At 38.8% G+C, this 14,267-nt stretch overlaps 1 long non-coding RNA gene and 1 pseudogene across 1 annotated transcript; one reads left to right on the top strand and one right to left on the bottom strand.

Annotated features, from left to right (window-relative positions):
• Positions 1–1,375: 1,375 nt before the first annotated feature.
• Positions 1,376–13,657, bottom strand: LOC115665053 (disease resistance protein RUN1-like; annotated as a pseudogene).
• On the top strand, positions 4,530–4,837 carry LOC130140951 (uncharacterized). Its single transcript, XR_008818916.1, has 2 exons — positions 4,530–4,692; positions 4,750–4,837. It is a non-coding gene; the product is annotated as an uncharacterized LOC130140951 (long non-coding RNA).
• Positions 13,658–14,267: the final 610 nt, after the last annotated feature.

Here is a 14,267-nt window from a genome sequence, read left to right on the forward strand (position 1 = left end):
AATTCCTCAAAATTATTGGTAACATATTACAGTAAAAGTGGGCCTACATTGGCAAGTTACTTAATCCGACGATGATTTACTAACTTCGATTTTATCTGTAATGGCAAATTCCTTACTTTAGTGATAACTAACTAGTTTGTAAGCGGACTATGTTGGTAAGTTGCTGATTTCACTGCTAAGTTTATTGTAACGACCTGGGTCCCACTTGCAAGATATTATCCGCTTTGGACACTAAGTCCTCACGGTTTTGTTCCTCCGAGGGCAGCCCATACTATCCTCAGAAAAGGCCGGCGACCACTCCCCGCCCTCGTCGGACCGGGTCGTTACATTCTCCCCCCTTTTGGGCACAGCGTCCCTGCTGTGGCCCCACACGCGGTCGGGAGTCGGCTTTGATGCCATTTGTAACGACCTGGGTCCCACTTGCAAGATATTGTCCGTTTTGGACACTAAGTCCTCACGGTTTTGTTCCTCCGAGGACAGCCCATACTACCCTCAAAAAAGGCCTCTTGCAAGTTAAGGCTTCCCAAGCCCTTATAAACTAGCCCAGGACTCCCTCCCTAGGCGATGTGGGACAGGAGACATGCCCCCCTCTTGCCATCCTAGAAGCCTGCCAGGAGCCGCTCCTTGTCCAGGCCCTCTGGCCCTGGCGACCACTCCCCGCCCTCGTCGGACCGGGTCGTTACATGCCCAGGTCGTTACAAATGGTATCAGAGCCGACTCCCGACCGCGTGTGGGGCCACAGCGAGGACGCTGTGCTCGAAGGAGGGGAGAATGTAACGACCCGGTCCGACGAGGGCGGGGAGTGGTCGCTGGGGCCAGAGGGCCTGGACAAGGAGCGGCTCCTGGCAGGCTTCTAGGATGGCAATGGGGGGCATGTCTCTTGTCCCACATCGCTTAGGGGGGGAGTCTTGGACTAGTTTATAAGGCTTGGACTAGTTTATAAGGCTTGGGTTCTCTATTCTGTGTAACGCGTTTTAAAGCCGTGAGGGTCAGTAGGCCCAAAGCGGACAATATTACACAGTGTAGACCCCGGGTCCTTACATTTATGCTTCGAGCAGTAACTATCTACATAATAAGTAGATGATTTGCTTTTCACTTAAAGTCGGTAAATTCCCTACTTTGGCAATCACTTGCTCCCTTAAGAAAACGGAACTATGTGGTAAATACATTTGCCGTTAAATTTTTGCTTTGAGTGGTAAATATATGAAAAAAGTTGATAATAAATCATTCCATTTCACGTCCGTAAGTTGCTAACATTTTCGGTAAATTATTATGAGCATATCTGACCACTAGGTCGCCAGCTATTTAATTTTACCAACGGGGTTTAATATCTACGAGATGTATTAGAAAATTACCATGCTCGGAACAGTGTTCCTGGTAGCCAGTAGGTGCAGTTGGGATAAAAATGATCTGTAGTGTTCAATTAAAAGTGCCGACTTCTCAAGATTATTACAAGAATACGCTAACGCCACTGAAATCGGTAAACGACATGCAGCAAAGCATGTTGTGCAGAACATGACATTTATTAGTGAGATCATGATCCGATCGACAAGGAAATATGGAAAACAAACACCCTGGCTATGAATGTTGGTTGCCAACTGCCAAGTCACCCTCTATCCATTCACATATCAAGAAACATGTGCGACCCCTAATTTGTTTCGCTGGCTTGATGATTGCTTCCTTGGGAGTTGTAAGCCAACACTACTCCACTCGCCTCTTCCCATTTAATCTGTTTCACTGTCACTGCCTTCCAGTCCGATAATACGGTCAGCGCTGCGACAGTATCGCAAGTATCTTTTATGCGAATTGCTCAGGTAAGGCGAAGTGTCAATATCCTCCGAATCAGATTCCTCAAATAGTGAAGCTGGAATCACTAATTGGTTCTCCTCAAGCACAACCTTCAAATCATCCTCTAGTCGCTCGCATCTTAGCATATATCCCAACTTTTTCACGGTTCCACCCGATACTCGAACCGTAAGGCTAAATTGTAAATAGCTCTCCTCGAATTGATCGAAATCAATTGCTCCCCCCAGCACCCCCCACAGCATATTTGGTTGGAGACACTGGATCCACATGTGATCTGAATCAAAGAAACCAAGAGTTCCTGATAGCGCATTCCGCCTTCGGCCGTGAACATGTGGCACGATGTCGAAAGATATTTGCTTTTTTCCATCTTCTACATTGAAAACAACACAGAGAGCCAATCCTATGAATTTGTCGTACAAGTCCTGTGAAGCCATGAAAGATATTGTACCGTCTTCAACAAGCACGAACTTCTCCGGTATCTCTCCTCCAGGGCGAATATTTCGTAAGCCAGGATCAATCTGGGAATAGCGATGCTTCTGCTGTATGGCTAAATTGTTAGAAGTACTCAATTTTGTAATTAGTTCAAGATGAAGAATTTGATTTTGAACATATTCCCAGTAATTCAACCAAAGCTAGAGTTCTATAATAATTAGACGTATTGATCCTTGCTTGCGTTATATACATTACTCACGCAATAAAAATCATTCCCTAGCAAGTGTGGTAGCCACCACTAATATTACATTGACATCTCCCTACAATGTAGCTCATACTGTACGAGTGTACTATATAGGAAGTGAAAACGATGGAAAATAGAACAGCATATCCAAGAAATTAATCATCCTAGTCAGACCCGGCAGTCTAATGTTCATTATTATGTGTTCACTTTAGACATCGCTGATTTTTCAGTACAAACTGATCTAATTGAATTCCAACTTACTTAATGCAACAAACTTAACATTATTAGGATAAATAAAAGAAAAAATTTCTACTCTCATTTATATCAATGGAAAATCGAAAAGGAAAAACTTCTGCTCAAACTTTATATAGAAGGAACATCTTAAATCCGATACTCTCAATTAAGTAAACTAAAGCAAATTGTCCCAGGTAATCCCCATGTGCCGCACCTAGCAAGGTTGTGCGATGGTTCCTTATCACAATAGCAACTCGTGTACCTTTTCTTCTTCGAGCTTAGTAGATGAAACTAAGTTGTGATGCTCAAACATAGGAATGTCGATTAGGCTCAGCAATTATCCGATGTTAAAGTTCGTGAAAATCCAACCAGATTTGATTCTCAAAAGAGAGGCTCTTGGGCTTTTACGCCTTTTCATTTTGTCTCGCCCCATTATTTTGATTATTGTTTTGATAACTTCGATTTGATCGATTGATGCTGCTTGTCTTCTTTTTCTTTTTATATCAAAGTGAGATTTTGGCAATCCAGGGATGAATTATTTGCTTAGAACTTTTATCCGTTATACTAGAAAATGATGTTAGACTTATTAAAATTGACTCACAAAATGTGTATATTAAGTAATTTATTCTTTTTTTATATAAGTATTTTAATTGAGCTTGTTTGTGTGTTGTTTAATGGCGATACATTTCAGCCTCCGGTGACCACGGCGGTCCTGAAGCTGGAATTGCACTGCACGGGGTGCATTGAAAAGATTTACCAAATTGCCTAAAAAATCAACGTAGATTCGATTATTATAATCTCGTTTTCAGTTACCTTAACATGACAGTAACGTTTTCATGGTTAAAAATTTAACATTCTTTTTTCACAGTTGTGAGATTATAATTGTTTTGGATTTGATCGTAGAAGTGCAAAGCACCTAAGAGTGAACAGAGATATGCTCACCCTAAAGACATAGACAAATAATATTGGCTTAATATTATAGCGCACGAATTCATTGCAAAAAAAAATTTAAACTTAATCCAACTCTACAAACAGAAAACACCCGAGAGTGAAAAAATTCTCACGTCGAATTATTGAGTTATTGTCGTTGTGCAGTTTTATTTTGATCCATAGAGTTGATCCAGTACTATTAGTTGTGTCGGTTGTTATGATCAACTGTAATAGCAAGAATTACGTGTCTAGTGTTTGTTAGATTTTCTTAGATTTTAGCATTTATTTTTTAATATAGGAATTATGAACATTGTGTCATTGTGAGATTTTATTTAGCTTTATATATTTATAGAATCACTTTATATCAGATTTGTTTGTGTGTCTAGAATTTTCAGCTTTTGCATTATACAAACACAGTGCGCCCAACACACACATATATAGAGAGAGAGATACCTCAATTGAGAAGTCAGCAATGTTCAATCCTTGGTAGACTAATTCGCTTGAACTATCTTCCTTGGTGCTCGTTTGACTATCTTGTAAATCTTCTGTTTCACTTGGATGTTCTTCCTCTAAGCTTGTTTGACTATCTTCATACCCAACTTCGTAGAGTAATGCTGGATCCAGCAACTGATTGTCTTGAAGTAAAACCTCCAAATCATTCTCTAGTGGCTTACATAATAGTCGGAATCCACAGTTTTTCACAGTTACTCTACTATCTGGATATTTTCCTAAACTAAGGCCAAGGTGGAAATGAATCATGTCATTAGCACCAAAATCGTCCACTCTCCACAGGCTCTTTGGTTCCCAAAGATGAAGACACAAATGATCTGAAATAATAGATAAATCGCGGAAAGTCACACGTCCACAGTCACACTTCCTGCCATTAACGAATCCCTCAGCTAACAACCCGAAACACCCCACTTCTTTCGAACAAACCACAACACAGCAAGCTACGCTTAGGATCTTCTTACACAAGTCCTTTGAAGTCACGAAAGATATATAACCCTCTTTATTAGGGATCAACCACTTTGGCATCTCTCCTCCAGGTAGAAAAATTTGGTAATTGCTGTGACGAAGTGGCGAATACGTTGGCATCTCTCTAGGTAGAATAATTTGGTATTTGCTGTGATGAAAATTCTGTCACAGATGTAGACTGTTAGATAGTTTTTTCTTGAAATTGGCACCCAAAAAGAGGAGTTTCGATGAGTTAAGTGGGTAGTCCTAGAGTTTTTAGATATAGTTAGCAATATCATTACAAATATTTTTTACACTTAATTGGTGGAAACGGGACATGTATTGTTGAAGATTTTGTAACTGGATGAACGTGTATTGTTAAAGTTTTTCACTGGGTGATCCTTGTAATACAGCAGTGAACTACAGCTCTATAAATAAAGAGAATATCTTTAGCGTTGCCTTATAGCAACCTCCACCACATATTCATGTAGATCTATATGCCTGCTTTTTTTAATTAGCCCACCAGTGCAAGATTTTCCAGCCTTTTGCAATACACAAACACTCACTGCAGCAAACACGTACACGACTCCATATTAATCTGAGAGAGAGAGAGAGAGAGAGAGAGAGAGAGAGAGAGAGAGAGAGTGTGTCTAACCTTAGGCTTGAACCAATCATTCACGCAATATCCATTACGGACCAATTCATGACATGATCGAAACTCAACGTCCTTAACTTCGCATATGTTGGAGGGAATTCTACTCAGAGATTCGCAATTAGCTGCAATTACTCTACTCATTTTCCCCGGAATATTGGGGATCTCTTGTAGTTGTTGGCAATTAGAAACATCCAACCATTCCAAGTTATATAGTTTCTCGCATGTAGGAATGTTACGAAAATTATTTCCCCGCAAAAACAATTCTCTTAAGCGGGGAAAACAGGAAACATTCTCCAGGAACTCTACTTCTGACAAATTGCATCTACCGAGACTTAAACAATGTAACTTTGGAAATCCTGTCTTCGTATGGGGATCACTCAAAGCCTCCACCTTTGGAAACTTTATTAGTTTTGAGCAGCCATAAAAATGTAGCTGACAAAGATTTTGCAACCTGTAAATACTAGACGGAATGAATGCCAGTTTCTTGCATTTTTGTAAACTCATATGCCTTAAAGAGATAAGATTTCCTATGGATGCAGGAAGTTCCTCAATTGAAGTCTCGTCTAATAAAAGCATTTGCAAACTTTTGTTTTTATCTGGAATCTCAGGGAATCTTCGCAATTTAGAGCACCTACTTAACTCCAACCACCGTAACTTGCCGTGATACGCAACTGATTTGTGGGCATGCTTCAAGTTTTTGCACCCACGAAGATTTAATCTCTCGAGATTTGGAGTACAGTTGAGATCCGGCATACTCAGCAGCAACTGGCATTCGCTCATGTTAAGGAACTTCAAGTTTACAAGGCCCTGCAAGAATAATAAAACCAACTTACATGGACATTCCAGACGAACAAAGAAAAAAAGTGAGATATATATATTTGATCCAAAATCTGGCTTTGAGTTTTTGAATAAAAAGCACTTGATCATCATCATTCAAGCCACGTGTGATCAGAATTCAGTTGATCATATGGTATAGATTGAGCACTCCCTCTCCTTTTTTAAATATTAGTTTAGTAAGCGATCCTTGTAAATTTGCCAAAAGGGAAGTAAAAAAGAATAATACTCATAATATCACCAGGCACTAGAGCGGCGTGGCCACTTCCAAAACATATACGGGCAGAAAAAAAGACACGCAATTCAGAGAGAGACAGAGAGAGAGCCCATAACCTCCACTGGGCGCACGTGAGCCACGGTCAATCCTTGGCCAACTAATTCATCACATGAATTTAAGCTAACACCTGGAATCTTATTTAGAGATTGGCAACCACCCGCTTGTAGATCCCGTAGAGGCGGTGGAAGGTCGGGAATCTCTTCTAGTCATCTCTTATTAGGAAGTGGTAGTTGGTCGATCGTTTTTTTTTTTTAAATTTTAAAAATGGCATATTTTGTACGCCTAAATGGTCACATATATTATATATATAACAAAAAAAATGAAAAATAGTAGAATCCAAGACAGGGAAAATTACCAAAACAGTCATAAACCTATTGCAATTGTACCAATTCAGTCCTAAACATTTTGTATTTGTGTCAATTCAATCCATCCAGCCAATTTTAGTCAGTCGATGCTGATGTGGATAATTTTTAATATATTTATATATTTTTTGATTTTTTTTCTCTCTTTCTTGGTGGCGAGGTTGGACCTCGCCATGGCCATCGCAGGTGACCTTACCGGCCCTAGCCTCTGGCTCGTCTGGCAACCAGCCAAGGGAAGAGGAAAAGAAAAAAAAAAGAAAGAAAGAGAAAATTTTGAAAAAAAAAATTGAAAAATATTATTAAAAATTATCCACGTCAGCGCCGGCTGTGCCACATTAGCGCAGGCCGACTAAAATTGATCAGATAGACTGAATTAGCACAAATGCAAAAGGTTTAGGATTGATTTGGTAATTTTCCCAATCCAAGCCGTCTTGCTTAGTTTTTGTTTTTTAGCTACATATATGTCGGTGTAGTTTACGAGCTCAAGGTTTACTATATCAGCATTAATACAACCACTACAATTATACCTTGCATTTGTGTGTGTGTGTATATATATGTGTGTATCGATAGTGTACATGCATTGATGGATTTTGAAATCTTGATCTAGTGGATCTCATGTGCAAGTTTTTAAACCCCTATGGTGCACATCCATTGAATATATGATGAGTCTTTTTGCGCCTTCTTTCAATTAAGTTTTAACTACTTTTTCTCAAGATGCCTTTACCAATGAGTTGTCATTCCTTAATGGTTTGGACATTCTCAGTATGGTAAATTCTCAATGAACTCTCTAAAATTATAGCCCATTGTTCTAAAGGACGAAGAGAATATTAAGTGAAAGGGAGTTTAAGGAATAAGAATTGAAATGTTATATATGAAGTTGTATTCGAAGGCGCATCTCGCAAAAGATAAAGGTGGTGAGTTTTTTCATAGGACAAGTGAAGAATGTCAATTAAACTTTATAAATTGAGACAAACCTGCTCAACACTTTCACTATCGCATGTGCATTGTGATTGATAATGTTGCTATTAGTAGGAAGGGGATTCCGGGACAGTTTTTGTATGGTAAAAAATTTGTAAATAACTGTCACGGAGCCTTGATAGTTTACATGTTATTGAGTTTTATATTGGTGAATTATGCGCCTAGATGGTATTCCAAAAACAACCCCCTTCTAATAGTGATGTCAAGTTTATGAATCACTTTTTGCATTCATTATGGTGAAAAATGGGGACTCAACCTTAGTTTAGTTCTGCTAGCGATCCTCAAATCGATGGATAAGCGGAGGCTATTAATAGAATTTTGGGCAATTTATTAAGGATTTTTATTGGAAAACATGTTAAACATTGGGTTTTGTTATTGGTTCAAGATGAATCTGCCGATAATAATTCGGCCAGTCAAACTACTGGAAAATGCCCATTTGAAGTTGTGTCTCAAAAGCATCTTTTAAGCCCTTTGGATCTTACACCACTGCCCACTAAGCGTCAATTTAGTGGATATGCTGATGAAAGAGCTCAGGAAATCAAGGGGATACATGAGGAAGTGAGGAAGGAAAGAGTTAAGGAAATCAAGCAGTTACAAAAGCGAGCTTCGTGGAGAGTGTAATTTTATGAAGTTGGCCCTGAGGACGAGTCTTTTCCAACAGAGGGAGATTGGTATTGCAAGTACTTCGGATCCGTATTGGAAGATTTCAAGATCCTCTCGTGATTTGAATAGTAGGTAAATAATATGTGCTCTTGATTTGTAAGTTTGTTTACAATATTTTAAGGAATGATTTGATCTCGATCAAAATTTTGATAATCTTGTTGCTTAATTGAATTTCGTATTTTAGGTAGATTATCTTTTATAAACTTGGATGTTATATTCAAAGGTATCCTAACCGCCTAGCTATAAACACCCTCTTGATCCCTCATTGTAAACACAGTTTATTTATTAAATGAAGTTTTATTCCTGGGTGTAATCCCTTATTATTTTTCCTTTGTCTATCTCTCTGCCCTTTCAGTGGATTCCTAGAGTTCACGAGTGATCAAGAGAGTGTCGTGTCCTTGAAGTGGCCTACAAAAGTGGCGGTTCGGCGAAGGGAGACCTATATCACCTAGTCTCGTCCTTCCTGTTCATTTTAGTGGGGTTTTCCACCTCACTAAGACGGAAAATCCTTATTTATTTATTTGTACCCTCCAACACAATCCGACGTCAGTGGGACCGACAAGCATGGTACAAATATTGAAGGACAATAAAGTTGTTTAATATGAAGCATGAAAAGAGAATAACGACATCATAAGTGTTACAACTTTCGTATAGTGCTTATTTGAATATCATAATTTTGTTTTCGACCACTTGAGTGTCATAATTTCTAAAAAAACGTTCATTTAAGTGCCATAACTTTCAATCGATCACTTAAGTATCAATTGTTTTTTTTTAAATGTCACCCAAGTACCGAAAATCCGACATAGTATAACACTTGTAATGAATTTTTCTAAAAAGTCATGTCATTCAAGTGATTGGAAAAAAAAAAAGTTATGGCACTCAAGTGAGCGCTATACATAAGTTATTGCATTTAAGTAATCGAAAAAAAAATTATGATATTTAAGTGAGCGTCATATGAAAGGTCCCCTCGTATAGCTGTATAGCTTAAGCACATTCTACGTTCAAATATTAAATTACATACCAAGAAGTTTTTGTTTCAATTTTCAGCTTAAAATAATGTTCGTTTGAGCTCACTTTTGTTTTTTATTTTATGTTTACGGAAAACTTCTACTTTTCATCCCTGTGCTTTCTCTACCTTTTTAATTAAGGCTTTATACTTTAATTTCTTCTAATCAAGGCCACCAGACTAACTCCGCAATATAACGTGGATGAAATATTGCACATTTGTCGGCGCTCATAGAATTAGCTTAAAACCGAAGCTGGTCAAACATGTTATGGTATCTACCACCATTCACTATTTATGAGGGGTGACCACATATGCAATATTCAATCTATGTCATATTCCGACATCTCTGACGGCCACGTCGATTGAATTTGACCAAATTTGATGCTAGTGAGACTTGATTAAATAATTTGTGTAAATAGAATGACTTAGTTAGACAAATTAAACACACATGGACGTGATTAGGAAAGCAGTTAAAGTACAAGGATAAAAATTGAAATCTTTGCTATACGTATTTCGACTATAAATCAACAAGTTGTTAGTTATAAGGCAGACACTTTAGAAATGGAAGATTTTAACTGCATTGGTTTTATGTACTAGAATGACAGCCGAAATTTGATGCTTTAATATGTTTAAAGAATATAGTAATTCTAGATGTTTTCTGCTGGACAATTACAAATATCATTTGATTTAATACATACAGGAATCAGTAATGAAAAAAGGACCAAGTAAATGCGCACCTTAAAATGTTTCGGCACTTCCTTGATGTTGCTATTCCGCATATCAAGTACAACTAACTTAATTGGACCATAGCCAAATTCTGGAATCAAGGCACAATTATGCCATTCCAACCACCTTAACTGATTAGGGAGATGGATAGAACCTTGGAAAGAACTATCTACATTATGCAGGATGAGCAACCTCAACTTTCGCATGTTCATGAAAGCATTAGGACAAATATACGTCTCTTTTGGCTTTGGTAGCTTCAAAACTATGGCTTTTATCGCATCTGTTTCCTGTATATTTATTCGAATATATTTAGGTTACTTTGTAACTGTAGTAAACAAGGTTATTTGAATAGGCATAAATTCTTATTCACTAATAAGTCTTACCGTGTCTCTTGATAGAACATCAAGAACATCATCATAGAGCCATAACCTCTGCGTTTGCCAAGATCATCACGACATTCTTCTTTAACAATATGCATGCCCATCAATTGTATCAAGTCATGCATTTGTAAGGTCCCGCTCTCTTCACTTATCAAGGAGCGCTCAATGAGAATTTGTATCCCAATAATCGTGTCAAAATCACAACTATCAAGAACTTTCTCTATGTACTTTCTCGTCAGCCCTTTGAAGAAACAAGCAATGTCGAGAAAAATCTCCTTTTCATGGTCCTCCAATCCATCATAACTTACCTTTAGCACATCAGTGATTTTTTTATTGGTACTTTTGGCAAGTTTTTGCAGGGTACTTTCCCATTCATTTTCTCCTCTACCACACAAGAAAGAACCCAACACCTCAAGAGCCAAAGGAAGGCCTTTGGCATATTGTAAAACACTATCAACAAGATTGCTCCTTATTTCTATTTTCTGATTTCTTTGAAAAGCATGCTTTCTAAAAAGTTCAAGAGCTTCAACATTCTCGAGAGCTTTAACTTCATAGATATGATCTACCCCAGGAGAAGTTAACAGATGCTTATCTCTTGTTGTGATAATTATCCTACTTCCTTTAGCGAACCACTCACAATCTCTGGCTAAAGCATTTACCTGGCATTCGTCATCCACATCATCAAGGACAATAAGAACTTTCTTACTACAAAGTCTACCTTGAATCAACTGACTTCCTCCACCAACATTGAAGACCCTTAATTTCTTCCCTAGTAGCAGCTCCGATAGCAATTTTTCTTGCAAATGAACCAAATCATTTGAATTTTTAGAATTTTCTCTAACATGTTCCAAGAAACTAGAACTTTGAAACTCTCTAAAAATTGCGTTATAAATGGCTTTAGCAAGGGTTGTCTTCCCTACACCTCCTTGTCCCCATAATCCTACCATAAGAACATCATCCTTGGATTGTAGATTTAACATTGTTTTAAGCTCTTGTACTCGAGAATCTATCCCAACCGGATACGTGGCTACATCTAATGGCGTCCGATTTAGTTGAGTTGAGATCTCCTGTACAATATGATGTATAAGCCCCGCTTCGTATCTAACAAGGGAAAATTAGTTGGAGCTGCCTTTAGAGCAATCTAAAGAAACAAATAAGTATTCCAAGAGAATCGCTTAGTAAAAAACTAGCACACAATATATTGGAGATGAATGGACAAATATGTTTAACTAGCAAGATGCCCATGTCTGCGGGTCTAAGATTATATTTTTCGTGTTACTGGTGCATGTTAATTATATTTTGCATTATTAATAATTCAAGTTAATTATTGGATTACTAAACGTAAATGACGATCGAAATAATCTTGATCTCTTCACAAAGTTCATTGAAACTGTCTTGTCTTCCCTTTAATTTTCCAAATGCCTACCCATTTATCTGGTATATACCTTTGCGAAGCAATATCTGTGATAAAACTTACCAACGTGAAGTCTATGTTAGCATTATCAACGGGGTAAATCCAAATAAAAGTCAAGTACTTTATCCTTTGGAATGATTTTAGGCCCACTTCGAAAGTGGACAAATAAAGACACGTTCTTCGGCCGTTTGGACAAATACGGCCCACCGCCGCCGTACATGTCACCTTCGCGTGTCCTAACGGTTGTCGCACCTCTTTCTCTATTTTTGTCACGTCTCGGCCGTCGTCGCCAGCCTCAAGGGACCATCGCCTGCGGCTAGCTAGCGACCGTCGATCTGGGCTCGGCACCTCAGATCTGGGGTCGCGAGCCTAGATTCGTGTAAGCCGCTTGACGTAGAGAGACAGAGAGGGGCCGAGGTGACGCGGCTGGGGTGGCGTGGGGACGTGAGCACTTGGGCGGCAGCGTGTCGGGAATCAGCAGAGGCTCGGAGAAGACGAGCTCGCACATGGCGTTGTGGTTCTGCTGCGCAAGTGTGTTATGTGCCGTGCGAGTGTCCGATGAGAGCGTGTTCTTGTGCCAGAGAGATTTAAGGGCAAAATTTCCCCTAACTTTATCGGATCCCAAACCTCAGAGAAGATAAAAGTATGAGAAGTTGTAGACTAATTGAAGTAGTAGAAGTGTTCTCACGTACCCATCAGTAAAATGCCACCCCGACAAGCTACCAGCGCCAAAGAGGGCTTTCTTCCATCTGTTTACTTTCTCTGAATCCTTTCCGAACTTGATCTCATGCTTAGTCATAGCTTCTTTGTAACTCTCTCTTGGTGTTCTCACTTCGCAGGGATCTACCTTGTAAAATATCGGAAAGACCACAAGGTCTCTTTGCTCCTTGCACTCCATGATTTTCGCCACCTCTTCCAAACACCATGGCGAGGAAGCGAAGTCCTTGGAGAAAACGATGATTGCGATGCGCGATTCCTCAATCGCCTTCATAAGCGCCGGTGATATTTGCTCTCCTTTCCTCAGTTCCTCGCTGTCGATAAAAGTGGAAAAACCATTCTGGTCTAGAGCCGTATGGAGATGACTGAGGAAGTTTTTCCGAACATCGGTGCCTCTGAAACTCAGGAAGACATCGTAATTCCTCTTACGTTTCGAAGAAGAAGAAGAAGAAGCAGCCATTAGAATTTGGTAAAACGAGGCAGGTGCTGGTGTGTTTGCTTGGAATTTTGGAAAATGAAGGTGCTGAAGGATGAACCGAGATCTTAAATGGTAAGCTACTCAGTTGGCTCCCCAGCAAAATACTTGGCTGTGGCTTCCTGGAAATGGCATTCGCAACCAATGAGATTTGTTCCCCATTGGACCTTCTCGGTATTTTCTTTATAACCAGAGGCAGGACTTTCTTTTTTTGTGGGTCAACAAAGAATATCATATTAATTTTCAGTTTTGTGGGGAAAAAGCAGATGAGAGGGATGAGGAAGGAAATTGGAGAGAAGGAGGCACTGGGGCCCGGAGGGCTCTACAGGCAAATGTCGCTAGCGTGATTTTTTGCACACTACTATTTTGGTAGCTAAAAGTCGCATGATTTTTTTTATATGCCTTTTATGATTTGCTTACTAGAGATAAATTAAATCTGTATACAATGGGAATGAAGAAAATCCAAAATTTGAGTGCGGGCCTATCGGGTAACACGAGAGGATAGCTTTGAAGTGTAAATCAATTGTAATATCCTACACAAGATGTATTAGTCATGCAAGTATGAAGATACTTGCGTTGATTTCACAAAAGGATTTCGATCTGAGTATGTCGTCATCAATAATCACATTTTCTATGTATTAGGCATTCTTGTTACAAATTGGATAAGGATTGCCCTTTTGTTTCATTGCTCAAGCATGAAAATAGATCAAATTTTTTGTTCAAATGATAGTAATGTGGATGGTTCTAATTTATACATTCAAAGAGATGAAATTTTTTCTAGAAGAACACCTTTTAATGATTAAATGGAGCTGGTTATATAGGCTAAGTCTGCGGGATCACAACCCTCAAATCACTATCTTGTTTTGCGGAAGCAAGCGATCAAACAGTAAAATTGACAGAACAAGAAAATAAATCAAACACCAGATTTACGTAGTTCGATCGTAGTAACTTACGTCTACGGGTAAAGCAACATAGAATTTCATTATAGATCAATCGATACAATTTGTGATTACAACCATGTTCCATTGACATCATCTTAAAGTGCACAATTACACCGATATTTTAATTTCATGATATGATTACTTTTCAATAACTCACGCCAGTGTTTAGCCCGAATAATTTCTCATAAAATAATTTCTCAATCTCACGAAAAAATTATACATAAATCTTATCATAAGAT

This window comes from Syzygium oleosum, unplaced genomic scaffold (genome assembly GCF_021117445.2).
Source record: "Syzygium oleosum isolate NSW1041296 unplaced genomic scaffold, Sole_v2.1 Sole_v2.01, whole genome shotgun sequence".
NCBI lineage: Eukaryota > Viridiplantae > Streptophyta > Magnoliopsida > Myrtales > Myrtaceae > Syzygium > Syzygium oleosum.